Source organism: Brassica napus, unplaced genomic scaffold, assembly GCF_020379485.1.
Source record: "Brassica napus cultivar Da-Ae unplaced genomic scaffold, Da-Ae ScsIHWf_1507;HRSCAF=2103, whole genome shotgun sequence".
Taxonomy (NCBI): domain Eukaryota; kingdom Viridiplantae; phylum Streptophyta; class Magnoliopsida; order Brassicales; family Brassicaceae; genus Brassica; species Brassica napus.
The window spans coordinates 3,027-12,529 of NW_026014922.1; the positions used below are offsets into that span (position 1 = coordinate 3,027).

At 32.2% G+C, this 9,503-nt stretch overlaps 1 long non-coding RNA gene across 1 annotated transcript; it reads left to right on the forward strand.

Moving 5' to 3' along the window:
- The first annotated feature begins 4,910 nt into the window (after positions 1–4,910).
- On the forward strand, positions 4,911–6,185 carry LOC106449400. Its single transcript, XR_001289144.3, has 2 exons — positions 4,911–5,419; positions 5,527–6,185. It is a non-coding gene; the product is annotated as an uncharacterized LOC106449400 (long non-coding RNA).
- Positions 6,186–9,503: the final 3,318 nt, after the last annotated feature.

Here is a 9,503-nt window from a genome sequence, read left to right on the forward strand (position 1 = left end):
GGCTTGTTTAAGTCCTTCTGAGTGCAATCATCAAAAGGATCACTTCGCAAACTCAACTATTCTCTTGTGAATGGAAAAAACAAACAAATATCAAGACTTACCCCCAATAGAAACAGCTAGGCAGATCAGAGATGGATGAACTTGATGCGCCGATACAAATGATGAACCACAATCACTATCTCATATGGGTTCTGAAGCTTCTTAAAAGCTTCACCTAACATCTCATTCTCCATACTTTTCGGGAAGGACCAGAAAACTCAATATACGTTTTTCTTGCTTATGAGTATCTACTTAACTAATAAAGATAGAGAGACATGCACTTCAAAGAAGAAATAAAACGTATTACCTTTTCTTATATTCTCGGCTGATATAAGCCATGTGAGCACACAGCTGAGTAGTTGCGAGCACGATTCAGTAACCGAGCAACATCATCTAACTTAACTCCATGCACTATAGACTGCATACACCGTGATGATAAGGAGTGGATATTTAACGGTAGAAAAACACAGCTATAAACAAAGAAAGCGCTTTTACCTTTTATCCTTTCTTTGACTTCTCCATGTCTTTTTTCTATCTTCCTCCTTCTTTTTCTTTATGGTCTCTTCGGTTTTACACCATCATTTTTGTGCTTCTTCTAAGCCTACTAAAAGACAAAAAGGAAGCAATTTTGTAAGTTAAAATGTATGATACCAAAAAACAAAAACTTTTGCAGGAGGAAAAGGAATAGATGAAGCGTTTCAGTTTAAGAGAACCAAGAAAAATTAGGATTGTTATTAATTTATTTTTACCTTTAGATGCATAGTTTTTCACTCGTTTTAGCTTTATTCAGTGATAATGGAGTAATCTTAATTTTAAAAATCCGGGCATATAATTATCTTAGTCACCGTACACCTAGAGGACTAAGAGTCTAAGAAGCTAGAACTCACAGGAATAGACTCGAGAACTTTAGAAATGGTGGGCGTAGCAGCTTTCCCTTATACAAAAAGAAAAAACGTGGATACGCCAAGAACCTTATGGTAGAACATCCACGGTAGAATCTGATCCAATCCAGCTGATGTGCTAGTCGTGATACATATCTGTAAATTGCCCAAATCATAAAGTTACCAACTTTACAAATCCCAGAGACAGATCTGATCAAATTAATTCAAATCAACAATCTCTTTGATTACAATACTTGAGGTACACATAGCAATGCCTGAATCATAAAGGCCAGAACTTTACAAAACCCCCAAAGACAGATCTGATCAAATCAACAATCTTTTGGCAAAGAACCCATTCTCGAAACACTTGAAAGCAGAGGACTTTACATTACCTTAGGCTTTAGATTGGAATCAACACCGAAGTTCCAATCACGGTAGTAAGGAAAAGAAGGGGAAGAGCTTCGAGCTAGGTTCGAGCAATCAACCCTTGCCATTGGAGGATGAAGATGAGGCAGGCGAGGAATCAATTGATTGGAGCTGGGATATAATTGAAGTTGGAAGAAGGGTTCAGAAGGGAATACGAAGGGAAACAATAACTTTTTGGAAGAAAGGTCATCGATTGAAGAAAATAGGATGTGTCATATGATGTGTCAATTACTTATATTTTAATTGGATATTTTTTATGCTGAGGTGGATAGACTCAATGGAACTCATATATCCCTTTTAATATAGTATAGATTTTTTGTCCATCCTCTGATTGCATACATCAATAGGCATACATATAGTACAATTATACTAGTTAATAATACAAAGACCTTAAAACATGTATTTTGAAGAATAAATACAAAATTTATGATATCTAAAGTATAAAAATCAGTAGATAAAAAAACAATAATCACGAGTTCTGGATCTCCGTCACAAAGCCGCAATGTGTATGTATGCATGACAACTGGTTCAATTAGTGATAAGATTATATAAAATATTTTAATATGGCTTTAATAAATAAAATATTCCATGGCATTGATGGTTTTGTGTTTGTATATAATCACGTGGATACTAAAAAGTTGATGAAGCACATATGAGTATGACGTGTCTATGTTGTACTATATCATTAGAAGTTTAGTCCATGTAATTAGGATTTTTCTTAGTAAAATAAATTTTCATATAAATGTGTGTGATGAACATCTGAGATTAAAAAAAAAAAAAGAACATCTGAGATAGAATGTAGTATTATATTAATCAAAGAACTATTTATAGCTTGATGTTCTAAAGAGCTTTATCTTTCTTTACTTTTCTTGCGTTAAATAAAGTTGTTATGATTGTAAAGCTAGGTTTGCGGTTCTGAACCAAACCAAACCAACAAAAATTTCTGGTTAGTTTAGTTAGTTGGGCTGTGAGTTCTGTTAATCCAGAGTGTTTATAAGAAAAAAATTGGTTTTTAGTTCAGTTTGATAATCTATTTTCTAATTTCTTTTTTAAGACCAAATTTCGACTCATACTAATTGAATTAACCAAAATTTCAGACTGAACTAACCAAAAATACTCAAAATTTAACCAAAATTTAAATAAATATAATCATAAACAAAAATTTCGGTTAGTTTCGATAAATAAATAAACACCAAGCTATTCTAATAACGAACCAAATAAATCAAAAAAATTTGGTTCAATTTTGACAAGATTTTGACCAAACCCAACTATCCGAATTCCAAACTACCAGAACTGAACTACCCCAACTACCTTAATATGCATGCCTAGATAAAGCAATGCATAAATCTACTGGTCATAAGTTTAATTTATGTTAAGAACTAAGTTGTTATTTGAGTAGACGAAATTGAAATTATGTGCATTAACAAGAAATTAAAAACCAGGATATTCATCTGTGTTACTTTTTAATGAAAATTAATTGAGATGCTAGATATTCTTATTATCGAAAGTAAAATAAAGCTCTTTTGAGCAACATTCTCTTCCATCTTTTGAACACTATTGTATTTTAGTTTTTAGTTAAAAACACACTATAGTATTTTATTAGTACTCTAAAGAGATAGAATCAATCTTTATTCTGAATCTACTTAAAAACGAGGAATATAGAATATTTGGTCAATTTATATTTTCCCGTTATAAATCTTACCAAAACGTAGAATCTTATGCGTGTTGGAAAATCAAGCATTAATTGATATCATTCTTCGTTCTTGAAAGATAGATCCGGAAAAATGTGAAAATGAAGAATGTTTTCATAATAATCCTACTTGTACGTATCAATACTTCAATAGCGAGATAATAATAATGACACTAATCTTAAGCCGCAAACAATGTTATAACATTATACAATGTCACGTTGACATTAGAATATTTTCAAAAAGAAAATCAGTTTGAGCTTTTCTCCTCTCACTACTCACTAGGTAACGCTTGGAACTTGGTATGCTATCTGGAACTTTCAGCATTAAAAAGTGAGCTCTGTGAAGTCTTTGAACACCTGAGTCCGAATATATTGTTCTTATAAAGGGTAACTAGAGGTTTTATTTATTACTTCATCCGTTACTAAAAGATTTATATTCTAGAAAAAAACTTTTGTTTCAAAAAAAATACATATTTTTTTATTTCCAATGCAATTTTTGTCAACTAATAATGAAAAATTATGAAGTTCAAGAACATTAATTACATTTTTTAAAATTTTATTGGTTTAAAAATATAAGAAATATAAAATTACAAAAAATTAGTATGTATTTATAGCTAAATTTTAGTAATATGTTATATTAAAAAATATGAAAATTCTAAAACATGAATCTTTTAGAACGGAGAGAGTATTTAGTACACGTATCACATATGATGTTTTGGACTTAATAATAGACACCATTTGACCATCAGAATATTTATCTTTTGATAATATATCTGGAATCTTTGGGATTGAATCAAAGGTTTTAGACTCGAATATTCACTATTCCAATGGATACCGTTTATGCCATTTGAGGAAAGTCTTCAGTTCGTTGTTTACTCATGTAAAAACTTCTATCATAAAATCTCGTCGTGCTACAACTTTATCCACAGAACAGTCAAATAGACTAATATTCTTATTTGGATTCAAATGTACCCGTTGGACCAAGTTTGAAGGATTGGGCTCGTACGGTTTGATTCTCCACTTGTGTGGGCTCTTAAAAGGCCAAGGTGGCTTGTAACTAGATACTACTGGTGCGGAGCTGAAATCAAAATTCTTTGGTAATGATGTAATCGACTGGAAATGGATATTGTGCATGATTGTTTCGTGATCTCTTTGTTTATGCTGGTGTTGGCTCATAGATCACATAGATATTCGTCTTGGATGCATCTTGATCAGTGTCTGGACAAGGGGCGCTGGTTTCGAATCCAACCCATGACATTTATGTTTTTCATGAGTTTTAAATAAATTAGTATTTAGTAGGCCATAAATATTAGGCCAAAAATTAATATTTAGTAAGTAGTATATTTTTCATGTGTTTTAAAAAAATGTGAATTTTTAAGGCCGGCTATGTGTACTACATACTATGTACTTGTCGAACACAATTTGACGAATGTGACACCATCTCATTGTGGTCATCACAAACTGCAAACAAAATAACATTTTTTTTGGTGCAACAAACAAAAAAAAAAAAAAAAAAACAAAATAGCTTAGTATCAATTAATAACGCACAAAGAAAATATAGAGTACTCGTGCTAAAGAGCTACCACTTGGCCTCGTCTAGTTAATACTAGCGTTATATGATATTATCTCCAGTGTAAAATTGTTGGAAATTTTATCATTCTTTTAGTTAATTGAATATCCGGTGCATGCAAAAAGAAAAGGAGCTTTTTGAATTCGACGTTACAGACTAAATCTATCTATATTAATAAAGTAGAGCAGAAAGGCTCCTCCTGCGTCCACGTCAGCAAACCCTGTTCCTTTTCGTGACACGTGGCAGGCAATGAGAAAACTTTTTATTTTGATTCTGAATCTGTTCGTAGAGTGCAAACAGTTAACATTGAGCAATGGACTTATATTATTTTTTGGGCCCTTACAACTTTTATCATTGCGGCCCGATTTCGTTTTAGGGCTTAGTATACGCTCAAGCTCTTCCTCTTTGACGCCGTAATCCTTTCGTTCGCCATCGTCTCCGATCAGATTTGCTGTAACGCTCTCCCTTCTTAAACTCATGCTTTAATTCAATCATTAAACTTCACTCCACCTTCTCTCCCACTCAGCCTCATTTATTCAAGCTCACCAGCTGCGTATGTAACAGATACAGTTTTGATCTATAAATAGGTCTTCTGGAATCGATGAATACCTACTCTGCTCAGATACCTGAAAGCCAATACTTCTTACGCATCAGCTTGAAATATTTCGTCTTCGTACGTTTTTCTCGCCAACCTGAAAGCAGGTCGTTCCTCAAACACGATAGAGATCCTATCTCCCCAGGTTCTGGAAAGCTCGGAATGTCAGAAAAGGTGGAGAGCTCATGAGTGTGGACATGCTTCTTCTCGATTAGTAGGTAAACCCGACCAGTTTATCTTTTCTTATGATTGGAAAGTGCGTTTTTCACAACCCTGAATGTGTAAAATTTGTTGTTTATTCTTCGAATGGTTTTCTCGAAGACAGCAATGACAAGGAACATTGAGATAAGAATGGCTGTAGCTACAACACAAAGGAATCATCATTAACCGAGTCATCAAATCGAGATTTACATGGTTCTTCTCGCCGGTGATTCACCGGAGCTCCAATGAGAGGCCATGGATGGTTCATGATCGTCTTCAAGTGCTCAAGCTCTCTCATTTCTGATATTAAAAGTTAGATTGTAGTGTTGTGAGTTTGTTAAGGTGAAACAGAGAGAGAGAGAGAGAGAGAAGTGAGATGAAGAAGGAGAAGAGAGTGAGCAAGTGGTGATAAACATGGAAGAATGTGAAAGCTTTGGGATTTTAATAGAGATAAAAAAAACTTTACAGGTCTTGAAATGTGATGTTTTTATAAGTAGATAGTGAACGTATCATGCGCACTATATTCTTAAGCAAATGTTTAGTTGATATTTGTTTGGGTTTGGGCTTAGAGTGTGATGATAAATTGAGCATGAGAACGAGAAGGAGCATGAAACGGAGAGTGTGACAGCAAGGGCTATTTCTGAAGTGCAAAGTGTCACGGGAGAGGTCGATAGTCACTAGAACATGCTGAGTTTATTAGAGCTGCAGTTTTTTTTGGTTTGTTTTTTTTTTTACAAAAGAGGAATGAAAGACTGTGTTTAATATGATTTTGGTTTGCAAAAATTAGTAGCAGGGAAGAGTCTGATATTAGTTTTTAAAAATAAGTTATGCGTAAGATGATTTTGGATTGCAAAATTTAGTAGCAGGGACGAGCCTGACATTAGTTTTAATAATAAGTTGTGTCTAAGATGATTTTGGTTTGCAAAAAGTAGTAGAAGGGGAGAGTCTGAAATTAGTTTTAAAATAAGTTGTGTTTAAGAGATTTTGGTTTGCCAAAAATAGTAGCTAGGAAGATGTCCGACATTAGTTTTTTAAATAAGTTATGTTCAAGAGATGCAATCTTTCGAAAATTTCTGTAAATTGAGGAATGAAAGTTGCGGTGGATGAGTCTGATTTTTTTAATTCAAGTTAAAAATAGAAAAAACTGCAAATTTTAAAAAGATTTCATAAAAATGATATTATTATTTTTAAATATCTATCTACATGAATTAGTTTTTATTATATTTGATATTATTTCTAAAATTTTCATTTTATTTTCATATTTTTTTTAAATTCTAACAATGATATCAAATTTTATAAAAATAATTTTATAGTTATACGTATAATTTCTTAACATAAAATTAGATTAAAATTTAAAGACCGGTTGAACCGGCTGGATCGATTCGACCAGTGATCCAATTAATACCGAGTCAATGTGCGTTCCATTTTTCAAAATATTGCAAAAGACTGAAATAAAATCTAATTTGTTGACTAAAAACATTTATTTATGCCTATAAAAACTATATTGTATATTTGTGATAATCATTTCCGTCACATAAATGGTTACAAATATAAATAAATTAAATTGTGAAATACAATATATACCTTCAAACAGTTATATAACTTTTATACAATTTAATGTCAAGAAAGATCTGAAAGGTTTAAGAAGAAAGACTCATCAAGTGGTAGTTAGATGATATAACAAAAATATATTTCAGACCAAAACATTTTAATGGAGTAAAAACAAACTTAATCAAATAAATATACATCAAAAATAGATAAAATATTAAATAAAAATAATTTACATTATTTACATACTTCTAAAAATGTAAATTAGCAACATCAAAATATTTACTCAGCCGTGAAAAATATGGGAAGCGTGCTTTCCCTTCCGTAAATATCATAGTAAAAATATGAGATATATATAGTTGATCCGTGCTTTCCATTCCAAAATTTTAGTCATGTTTTTGTAGTTTTTGTAATCAAATAAATATACATCGAAACTAGATAAAATATTAAATAAAAATAATTTACATTATTTACTTACTCCTAAAAATGTAAATTAGCAACATCAAAATATTTACTCAGCCGTGAAAAATATGGGAAGCGTGCTTTCCCTTCCGTAAATATCATAGTGAAAATATGAGATATATATAGTTGATCTGTGCTTTCCATTCCAAAATTTTAGTCATGTTTTCGTAGTTTTTGTATTCGTGGTTTCATTTTTAGTCATGTTTTCATATTCGTGATTTCATTTTTAGATGATCCGTTACTAATTTACTTTTTTAAATTTACTGATTCTGCTGATTTTTTTTATTTTAATATGTCATTGGTCTAACATACTAGATTGGTTTATATTAGCCAAATAAACACATCACTACATGGTTGGAATAACTAAAATAGATGATATTAGACTAAATGTTTAGTAGTAAATTTATCATTGCTGATGTAAAAATAAATATGGGTTATTATATTTTCTAGAAATAAATAACCCCGCGCTAATTTACATTATTTACTTACTCCTAAAAATGTAAATTAGCAACATCAAAATATTTACTCAGCCGTGAAAAATATGGGAAGCGTGCTTTCCCTTCCGTAAATATCATAGTGAAAATATGAGATATATATAGTTGATCTGTGCTTTCCATTCCAAAATTTTAGTCATGTTTTCGTAGTTTTTGTATTCGTGGTTTCATTTTTAGTCATGTTTTCATATTCGTGCTTTCATTTTTAGATGATCCGTTACTAATTTACTTTTTTAAATTTACTGATTCTGCTGATTTTTTTATTTTAATATGTCATTGGTCTAACATACTAGATTGGTTTATATTAGCCAAATAAACACATCACTACATGGTTGGAATAACTAAAATAGATGATATTAAACTAAATGTTTAGTAGTAAATTTATCATTGCTGATGTAAAAATAAATATGGGTTATTATATTTTCTAAAAATAAATAACCCCGCGCTAATTTACATTATTTACTTACTCCTAAAAATGTAAATTAGCAACATCAAAATATTTACTCAGCCGTGAAAAATATGGGAAGCATGCTTTCCCTTCCGTAAATATCATAGTGAAAATATGAGATATATATAGTTGATCTGTGCTTTCCATTCCAAAATTTTAGTCATGTTTTCGTAGTTTTTGTATTCGTGGTTTCATTTTTAGTCATGTTTTCATATTCGTGCTTTCATTTTTAGATGATCCGTTACTAATTTACTTTTTTAAATTTACTGATTCTGCTGATTTTTTTTATTTTAATATGTCATTGGTCTAACATACTAGATTGGTTTATATTAGCCAAATAAACACATCACTACATGGTTGGAATAACTAAAATAGATGATATTAGACTAAATGTTTAGTAGTAAATTTATCATTGCTGATGTAAAAATAAATATGGGTTATTATATTTTCTAAAAATAAATAACCCCGCGCGAAGCGCGGACAAACCACTGGTAATTAAATATTACAATAGTCTAGTGAATAGTGATGATGATGCTTAGTTTTTTTAAATCTGTGGGCACAAGATAACCCAATCCATTAATCAAAGCGTCAAGGCATAAGTAGGTGTTAAGTGTCGACTGTTGACCGAGTGGTTACGGGGAAGAACACGTCCACAATAATTAAACAACTTATTAACCAAATCAGCACCTCACGGTCGCTGTCTCATCCCGCCGTCAAATTTAATGACGTCATATCACAGAAAATGAGAGGAAAGCTTAAAATACTAACGGTAGACCCACCGTCGTTAGAACTGTGGTTAATCGACGTGGACTCGTTTTAATCGTAAGTCACGTCCCCATTTACCACGTGATCAATAGAAAGAAGTGGGACCCAGTGTTTGAGTTATTAAGGGAAGGGCGGCTGCTTTTGCTTACGTCACCGTGGGATCTGTCAAGCGCTCAACGCCCATTCAAGCGATTCCTTGAAACGGCTCTCGAGTGACGGTAGTGGGACCCTTAAGACGTGAGCCTCACGCGAGCTTCACTGAAACGCGGTTCCTGGGCCGCGCGTCCTCGTGATTGTGCCAAGTAGCCAAGTTTTCTCAACTTTTGATGAGCCCCTGCGTCGTTTTGTAATGCCAGAATCTGCGTATCTTTAATAACCTGGATT